The sequence below is a fragment of the Lathyrus oleraceus genome, chromosome 2 (genome assembly GCF_024323335.1).
Source record: "Lathyrus oleraceus cultivar Zhongwan6 chromosome 2, CAAS_Psat_ZW6_1.0, whole genome shotgun sequence".
Lineage (NCBI taxonomy): Eukaryota > Viridiplantae > Streptophyta > Magnoliopsida > Fabales > Fabaceae > Lathyrus > Lathyrus oleraceus.
The window spans coordinates 271,936,855-271,947,355 of NC_066580.1; the positions used below are offsets into that span (position 1 = coordinate 271,936,855).

Here is a 10,501-nt window from a genome sequence, read left to right on the forward strand (position 1 = left end):
GAAGTGTGGAATGAAGTAATCGACCATCCTCCTAGCATAATTTATTTTTCTTAGTTTACTAACCAAAATACCAAAAATATGTCCATGTATAGCTTTGTTTCTTTTATAGGTAATGTGTGCATCCACCAATACCCTATCAAGCTCACAACTAGGGTTTGAGTCCTTTAGTGCAAGGAGATCAATCAAGAGATGGTTCACAATGGTTCTATACATCATATATGGATCTCCATTTTCTTCATTTATCATTTGGATCAATAGTTCATCAAGAGTTTGAAGCTAGTTTGGCTTGGAAACCCTAATTCATCTGAGTATCTTGTGTTACTTCCTTAGCAAGTTTCTTCAACATTTGGTCCAATATATCAAGGGAAACTTAATAATACATCATATTATGCATAAATTATCCTCCATGAGTCCCAAAGATCAAAATAACTTCAAGTTTGCAAGTTGGTTCAAAGAGGTTGACCAGAGAAAGTCGACTAGTCAAAATTGGGGTTTCCTAGACCCTATCTCCTACAATTTTTGTCATATTAAAATGATTACAAGAGCAAAGTTACTCCTTATGACATTCCAAACAACTTTAAGGTTGACATCAAGATCTAGTTTTGTTTGGAAAGTCATTTTTTATGGTGAAATATTATAGGTCATCTTGTTTGTGCCCTAGTTAGGAGGTCAACTTCCAAAGACCATACCTTGCTCAATTTTTATGATATGAATACCATACAAGTTTCATGATGTATTTAAAGATTCCTTCTCCAACTTTTATTCTTTGATAAATGTCAAATTCAACTTCCAAGGGCATGTGCTAAGAGGAAACATTATAGATCATTTTGGGCCATTACCATTGAACAAGCAATTTTCCTCAACTTATAAAATGCTTAACTCCCTCATGCAAAATTAAAATGAGGTAAAATATGTGACCAAATTTAAAAGGATCGAAAGAGTTACAACTTTGATGAAGGAGCCATTTCCATTTGAAGCTCATAGAAAAAGTTATTTAAGGTGGAAGAAGTGGTCATTTGACTTGGTACTTAGAAAAATTTCAATTATGTTTGATTTCTCAAACTTACACCTCAAAATTCATCATGATCCAAACTTCAAATGGAAATGTTTTCAACATCAAAGTTTTTCCCCTTGATGTCACCTTTCCAAAGAGTCCTAGATCACTTCATTTGGACAAGATTTGAGGGACTTGGGCATGGTTCCTTTCATAGGTTTGTTTTGGCAAGATTTGAATCCAATTATCCATTTCCTTTTGCATGCTTACATGTTATTGCTACAGGGTCAATTATGCACGAATTGGAATATGATAGCATCATGAATTGGGCCTTAATCATTTACCATGCATCCATGCACCAAAGTTGCTAAAATTGGCAAAGTTTTAAAGTGTGTGAAAAGCAAGATGCTAGGCTATATATACATGACCATTGTGATCAGAATGAGGATTCCTTCTGCCCAAGCTTTGAACCCTTGCATCCCTAGCCTCCATTAAAGGATAAACTTGAAGATTTCACTTGAAATCGAGTTTCAATTCTCCTTCTGTTTTGAGATTGAAACTCCAAGAATCCAAGCCTCTCTTTGATCCATTTCACTTCCTGCAAACTTCTAGGGTCGAGCCAAGGAAAATTGGAAGCAAGATCAAGTTGAATTGAAGCTACCCGAAGGTGATTTTTCTAAAACTTCTCTTCTTTAATTCTCCCTCATTTCTCAACTATTTTGCTTGATTATTGGTTGTCTGAAGTCCTACCAATGTAGGCAACGAGACTGAGTTGCTTTGAGGTCAAATCAAAGCAACTCAGATCATGAACCTCAATTTTCAAATCCATGTATCTTTCAATATACTTGGAATTGGATGAAATGGAGGTCAGGTTCGAGCTCCTGAGCATTTTTCCTTTAAAATCATGTCCTTATTTTTCATTTTGGTAATGGTTTATGATGGACCAGTCCAGTGAGGTCCACCGGAGAAGATGGCCAGAGCTAGGGCTACGGTAGTGCGTTGACACCTTCCAAACCATCAGATCCTTTCAAAACTTTTAATCTTGGCATTTCCTTTTAATTACCACACGTGTGATGCTTTGACCGAGGTGTATCGTGGATAGCGTGCGCTTGGCCATCAAACCTGCCACCTCAACTAATGAGGGAGATCTGATGGCCCTTGAGTGTTGGTATTTTCTGATTTTTCATTTAATTCCCTTATTTTGTTTAATTCATAATAAATCCATTTTTAATCCAAAAAATATGGGACTTTCAACAAAAATCTTTAAATATTTTTCTCTTCCATTCTGAATTAAAATTATTTTTTGGATTAATTTTGGTATTTTTCATGAATTAAATGTTTTTCTGCATATTTTTAATTGTTTAAAAATACTTCTAACTTTTTACAAATCATGAAGTTTTTTGTCTAAAGTCCTTTGACATTGTTTGACCTAGGATAAATCCCTTGGCCATTTATTTGGTGTTTTGAAGGGATTTGAGGTTTTGTCCAAATTAAAATACATTTAAATTCATTTTTTAAATTGATTTTTAATTGATTAAATGTTTAAAAATTATGTTGAGCCATTTTTATGGTCTTGTGATGTTTGAATTTCTGTTTAGGCCTTGGTCATGGTTGATTTGACTTTTGTTGGATCAAAACTATTGGATTTAGGGGATTGATGAAATGTACATTTCATTTCCCAAAATGAATGGATGGTTTTGATCAGATGAAATTCCTCTCATGATCAATTTGTCTTTCTATTTCCCACTCCCTCTTCATCTTCATCCCTATTCTTCCCCATTCTCTCATTTGACCAATGGAATCTCTAATGTCTAAATGCTAATTGATTCATCAATGACCTTGTGTTAGATGAATAAATATATGTATGACTGAGATAGGTCCCTCCCATTTTCTTTTAGTGTGTGGTATGTTGTAGGAGTTTGGTTCTTTGTACCAAATCTCTAACCTGCATTAACACCTATATTTTTATTTCCCGACCTCCGATAGTTGTGACTTATACATAAGTCCAATTATAATTGCTTAACATAAATCTAAATTTGACCCTTAAGGCATAACATTCTAGTAAGCGAGATTGTAAGTCTCCCATTCTTCATGGCATTGTGTGGAGACTTGACCTTTTTTCCTTTCATGAGAGCTAGTGGCATACTTGTTGAATTATCCAAGTTGTCTTGGCTCAAGGATCCATACTTGTGAATGAATGGTTGAGTGTTCTCCAAAGAATGACTTAATTAATTAAAACTCAACACTAACATTTGACTAACCATTGACTAACTCTTATTCATTATGCTTTTACTTTCAAGTCATTTACTTTATGCAATTTAAATTTCAGTCATTTATCATCCATTGCCATTTACATTTCATATAACTTGTTTATGTTTAAGTCCTTTTTCACTTTGCTCATTTGAGCCATATCTTATGATTGTATATATTGTTTGTGTGTTTTCATTTTGTTTGTGGTCTTAGGACCTTAAAACACCTAATAACAACAAAAACCCTAAAAAACATTTTGTGGGATATTGAAACTTGATCTAAGCTTTGGACTTAGAATTATGCAACATTCCCTATGCTAAAGGACTTGGCTAATGCCAACATTTGGAGACTGAGCTATCTTTGACAGTGAATTTCATCTGATGCAAGATTTAGGGGTCTCTTTGATTCATCTCCTACTTTGTCTATGTGCTTAATTGTTATTTTGTTTTTGTCTATATCTGATGTTTTGGTCTCAGTTGATTAAGGAATATTTCATCTGATACATTGGAAGACAATGAAGACTGCTAGCTATTAGAATGCTTTCTTGGATGTGGCTATCTTTATTTGATACCATGATCTTTATGATGTCTGGATATTGCTTATTTCCTATTGCTTATTGCTTGATCAAAGTTCAAAGGAAAATGGGTTTCTAAATGACATTCTTGTCTGTTGGATTGCATCTCATTGGTCAGACCTTTTCAACTTTTAAATTTTAAATTTGTGTTTAGGATAGTCCCTTCATCTCCTTCCTCTTCTTAAATTTCAAAATCTCTCCCTTTTTTCAAAAACTTTCTTTGCTTGTAATTTCAAACATAGACATGTTTTAATGATTAGAAACTTTGGCCTTATGCCAATGAATTTTTAAATCTTTTCTTAATCAAATTTGTAAATAAACTTAACCATATTGACTTAAATTTAAAAAGACAAAAAAAGAACTAACAACCCCAATCAAAACTTTGGCCTTTTATGCCCTTTTACTTAAACTTTTTGTTAAAATCAGTTCATGAACTCATTTGAAATTTTTACCACGAACTACGAGGTTTTGATCCCTCATTCTTATGTTGGTACGCAAGCACAAGATCGAAGGCCTTGTTAAACAAAAATATAATAAATAAATTCTTTTCTCATCCCCACACTCCTCTTATCAAACATCTTTTATACCTAAACATATGCACACATAAAAAAGGGCTCCCTAGGAGTACCTAAGACACTTTGGGTGTTAACACCTTCCCTTTGTGTAACCAACCCCCTTACCTGTAATCTCTGGAATTTTATTAGTTTTGATTTGAAAACTTCTTATCTTTAGGTTTTGTTCGTACTTTCCCCTTTTCGTTTGGAAATAATAGGGTTAAATACACTTTAGCCCCCTGTAATGTTAGCGAGTTTAGGGTTACCCCCCTGGTAAAGTTATTTTTTCAATACCCCCCTTATGTTATGTAGATTCCTTCATAGAACCCCCTAATATCCAGGTGGCATGGAATCTTGGTTTTTTATTTCAGACGTGGCTTTTTAATTTTTTTATTTTCACATGTGAAATGTATGATTCCAAGTAGGCTCTTAGCTGTTGCGGTTGCAGAGACACACTTACACCAGCTCACCCATAAACTCAATTTAGATAGAAAACCCTTGCACACTCCAATGAAATGTCCATCAAATTCTACACCGGAACTAATGCCTGTTATGGCTGCAACAGATTTGGCTTCTCACAGAATCTCCATTACACTTCACTGTACCAATATTTGGCAACACAACCAAATTCCTGTCACTACTTCCTGAATTAGATATATCAACAATCCCAACCCTCTCATTCTCCGGCAAAATCGACCAATTCGGACTTTGCACCGCACGTAGCCACCGGAAATCATCCACATTGGCCCAATTTTCCGTCTCAGCATCAAGATCAGCACCTCGAAGATCTTCTTCAATCCCTCCTAACCCTAAGGTAGAAATCACGTCTTCTAGCACCATGAATCGGAATCTGGTGCGACGCAATCGCGAAAACACAACCCTCAGCTTCCTCAATCAGAATTGATCCCGTTACTGGCCCAACGTAAACCCTACAATCCTTCAATCTATGAATGAAAAGCGCCCTAATGCAACCAATAATCCTCACTTCACAAGAATCTAGATCCGAAATCGTGAATTCCCCGATCTCCGATTCTTTAAACTCTCCAACCAAAACCTCACCGGTTTTGTTCCTAAACCCTGGAGAATCACGCGCCACATAGCTCGGTTGGACGGAATTGTACACCGGTGCTATACTTTGTTTGGATTCTGGAACAACGGAATCTCGCTCTTTCTTACTAGCCTTATTCTTGAAGGAGAATTTCTTTTTAGGGATAAGCTCGGAGCTGAGATTCTCAAGGCTACGTTTCAAATCGGAAACAGTTTTAAGGGAAGATCGAACATCATAAGAAGGAAGAAAGTAGGAGCTTTGAGCGACGAGTTTTTCCAAATCGGAGATTGATTCGGAGATTTTATCCAAATGCGGTTTAAGCTGAGATGGATCGGAAGCAACTGATTGGGAGTCGGAGAGATGAGACTCGATGGAGGATTTTAGTTCGGAGAAGCGGGAGAGAAAGGAGGAAGTTGATTCGGTGGAAGGGTCAGTGGAGCTGGTTGAACGGGATTGTTGGCGTTTGGAGAGACGGTCTAGCATTGATAAGTGCTTTTTCTGTAACGCTGCTTCTGCTTCTTTGAAATTAAAAAGTGTAAAAAGAAATTAAAAAGTGTAAAATGACACATAATCACTTTAACAAAATTAAAAATATGCCAGGTGTAGGAACTCTTATTAGATTCCATGCCACCTGGATATTAGGGGGTTCTATGAAGGAATCTACATAACATAAGGGGGGGTTTACAAAAAATATTTTTACAGGGGGGTAATCCTAAACTCGCTAACATTACAGGGGGGAAAAGTGTATTTAACCCGAAATAATAAAAGCGCGGTGGTGACTCTGGTTTTATTGACGTCAAGTTTATCCATAGCTTGATGGTCAGGAATTTACCGCTACAGTAGCTAACCAGTCTGCGCCTGCCATGCCTGCTTGGTTCCCTTAGGGAATTCCACCCAACTTTGTGCCTGAAGGGTTCGCTCCAACATTTGCTTCTATGCCGACATCTAGCCCGGTCCTGTTTGTACCTCCTCCCATTATGCATACTCTTCCTCGTGTCGAGGAAACCATCTACCATTCCTAGCCTTTTGAAGGTCCTGATGTTTATGAAAATATTGACGAGATGAAGGATTAGTTTCTTGAGCGGCACAAGGAATTTAAGACCCTAAGAGGAAAGGATTTGTTCGGTAATAGTGTTACTGAGCTGTGTTTAGTGCCTATTCTCAAGATTTTGGTAAAGTTCAAGGTACCTAACTTTGAAAAGTATAAAGGGAATACCTGTCCTCTGAGTCATCTTGTCATGTATGCTTGAAAGATGTCTACTCAGACCGACAATGATTAGTTACTCATCCACTACTTCCAAGATAGTTTAACTGGTGTTGCACTCAGATGGTACATGGGCTTGGACGATGTTAGTGTCCATACTCTTAATGACTTGGGAGAGGGTTTCATCAAGCAATACAAGTACAATGTTGATATGGCTCCCGATTGGGATCAGTTGAGATCGATGTCTCAGAAGGACAAAGAGACATTCAAGAGTACACCCAAAGATGGAGGGAGTTGGTTGCTCAGATTAGTCCATCACTGGAGGAAAAGGAAATGACCCAGATATTTTTGAAAATGCTGAGTTCATTTTACTATGAACGTATGATTGCAAGTGCCCCTAATGATTTCACTGGAATGGTGAACATGGGGATGAGATTGGATAAAGGTGTCTAAGAAGGACGGTTATCCAAAGATGAAGCTTCGGCGAGCAAGAAATACAGCGGTAGTTTCTCTAGAAGGAAGGAGAAGTTAATCCAGTGTCTGTAGGGAGGCAGAGAAGGCCTCTTGTGAAGAAAAATTCCCAGTCCCTTCAACATCATCATCAAGTATCATCAGTAATTCCAGTTTTTACCAATAATTCAACAAATCAATCAGTTCCTGTTCAACAACAACATCAATTATAACCATAACAACGTACCAACAACTACAACAACAATCATCATCAAAAATTTGAGAGGAAGAAAGTCTCTTTTGACCCTATTCCTATGACGTATGCAGAATTGTATCCTTCTTTGGTTGTCAAGAATCTTATTCAATCCAGAAATTCTCCACGGACTCCTGAACCATTGCCATGGTGGTTCAAACCTGACTTGCACTGTGCTTTTCACCAGGGAGCTCCTGGTCATGATATTGAAAACTGCTATCCTTTGAAATAAGAAGTTCAGAAGCCGATCAAGAGTGGTATGATGTCGTTTGAGGACAAAGTGCCAAATGTTAAAGCAAATATGTTGCCTGCTCATGGCAATGCTTCTGTGAGCATGGTAGACGGTTGCCCTGGAAATTTCAGGGTTTTTGATGTGCATCGTATCCGGAGGTCGCTGGTGGAAATTCATTGGGATTTGTGCTTGGTAAGTGATTGTGAACATTACCATGATGGTTGTGTTATTTGTAGCGTCAACCCCCGAGGATGTGTAATTGTTAAGAGGGATATTCAAAGACTGATGGATGAAAATGTTATTCAAGTTCAACAATCCAGGTATATGGGCAATGATGTAAATATTATAGTACCAGTATTTATAACCCTTGAGCGGGTAGTTATTGAGTTTGACAACAACAACAGGAAGAATGTTAACAGATCGGGTATCGCCATTGGTCATACGGTTAGTAGGCCCCGTCCCCTATTCATCCGATAAAGATGTTCCATATAAGTACAAAGCTACCATGATTGAGAATGAGCAAGAGGTTCCTCGTCCTGCTGCAAATTCATTGGTAAGCATTGCGGATGTAGTGAAGGTGACCCGTAGTGGTCGTGTTTTTGGTCCTGTATCTCCAAAGGTTGTGGAAGATGTTTCAGTGGGTAAGAAAGTCGATGTTCCGAAAATTGATCCGATTAATGCTCCAACTTGTCAGTCTGGTGAATCCAGCAAGTTAAAGGCTAATGACGATGATGAGGTACTTCGTCTAATTAAGATGAGTGAGTTCAACATTGTGGAGCAGCTGCTCCAAACGCCGTCAAAGATTTATGTGTTGTCACTACTAATGAACTCCGAGGTGCATAGAGAGGATTTGCAGAAAGTATTGTAACAAGCCTACGTAGAACATGGTGTTACTGTAGATCAGTTTGACCATATAGTTGCCAACATTACTTCCTGTAATAACTTGAGCTTTTATGATGAAGAACTTCTCGAGGAAGGTAGAAATCATAACTTGGCGCTTCACATTTCAACGAACTGCAAAGAGGACGCTCTATCCAATGTGCTGGTTGATACTGGTTCGTCATTGAATATGTTGCCCAAGTCAACTTTGGCAAGACTGTCATATTAAGGGGCACCAATGAGGTACATTGGAGTTGTGGTTAAAGCGTTTGACGGTTCCCGTAAAACTGTCATTGGAGAGGTGAACCTTCCAGTTAAGATAGGCCTGAGTGATTTCTAAATTAGTTTTAAAGTAATGGACATTCACCCGACCTACAATTGTTTGTTGAAAAGGTCATGGATCCATGAGGATGGTGACGTACCATCTATTTTGCACCAAAATTTGAAATTTGTGAAGAACAAAAAGCTTGTCGTTGCTGGTGGAGAGAAAGCACTTCTAGTGAGACATTTGTCATCCTTTACCTATGTAGAAGCTAAAGAGGAAGTTGGAACGCCGTTCCAGGCTTTGTCTTTTGTTGATGAAATGAAGACTGGGGCATCCATGTCTTCTCTAAAGGATGCACAAGAATTTATTCAGGTTGGCAGCACTGACAAATGGGGTCGTGTTATGGAGATTGTTGAAAACAAGAACAGGGTTGGGCTGGGATTTCAGCAAGGGCCATTCGACGCCAACGCCAAGGCTATGCAACAAGTTTTCCATAGTGGATGGTTCATTCATGGGGATGATCAACACTTAGCTGTAATTGTTGAAGATAATGACGAAGACGAAACTTGTGCCAATTTTGTGACACACGACCAGACTTGCAACAATTATGTTGTTATGGACGTTCCTGTTATTGTACATCGTTCAAGGTAGTTTTTTTTAATTATTAAAGAAAAATCCTTCTCCTATGCCTAAGGGAGAAGTGAAGCATTGTTGGGCATTTCCTTATTATCATCAATAAAAGTACAATTTTTATTCATCCACATCTATGATGTTTATTTTTAAATTTTTCTTTTTCTGAAAATGGTAATCACAAAAAACATAAATAAACAAGAATTTTTCCATTTGCATAATATTTGTTTGCACTCTATTTTGCTAAAATCAAAATATCAAATCATTATGCAGGTTGGTTCTCAAACCCATTGAACGTAATGATCTTACTCCCTCTCCAAACTTTGATTTCCTTGTGTTCGAAGCTGAGGAAGAGAATGATGATGAAGATGTGTCTGATGAGTTTTCGTGTTTGTTGAGCACGAGGAAATAACCATTCAACCGTTTGAAGATTAGATTAAATTAGTCAACTTGGGTTCTGAGGATGATGTGAAGGAAGTCAAGATTGGGTCTCAGCTGTGTCCAGAAGTGAAGAAGGGGTTGGTTGATCTTCTCCGTGAATATTCTGATGTGTTTGCTTGGTCCTATCAAGATATGCCTGGTTTGGATTATGAGATTGTGGAGCATAGATTTCCTTTGAAGCCAGAATGCCAGTTGGTCAAGCAGAAATTGAGAAGAACTCATCCTGATATGGAAGTGAAGATTAAGGAGGAAATGCATAAGCAGATCGATGTTGGTTTCCCTGTTACCTCCAAGTATCCGCAATGGGTGGCCAATATTGTGCCTGTTCCTAAGAAGGATGGAAAAGTCCGTATGTGTGTTGATTATAGAGATTTGAATAAATCCAGCCTGAAAGATGATTTTCCTCTGCCACACATTGATATGTTGGTAGACAATAAAACTAAATTCAAAGTCTTTTCGCTTATGGATGGATTTTACGGTTATATTCAGATTAAAATGGCACCCGAAGATATGGAGAAAACCACATTCATTACACCTTGGGGAACATTCTGTTCTCGAGTGATGCCTTTTGGTTTAAAGAATGCTGGTGCGACATACCAGAGAGCCATGACCACTCTTTTCCATGATATGATGCACAAAGAGATTAAGGTATATGTTGATGATATGATTGCTAAGTCAAGTGATGAAGAAGAACATGTTGAGAATTTGTTGAAGTTGTTCTAGCTTT

General features: G+C 37.7%; 1 pseudogene; it reads right to left on the bottom strand.

Moving 5' to 3' along the window:
• Positions 1–4,858: 4,858 nt before the first annotated feature.
• Positions 4,859–7,993, bottom strand: LOC127122860 (tubulin-folding cofactor C-like; annotated as a pseudogene).
• Between the last annotated feature and the right edge of the window lie 2,508 nt (positions 7,994–10,501).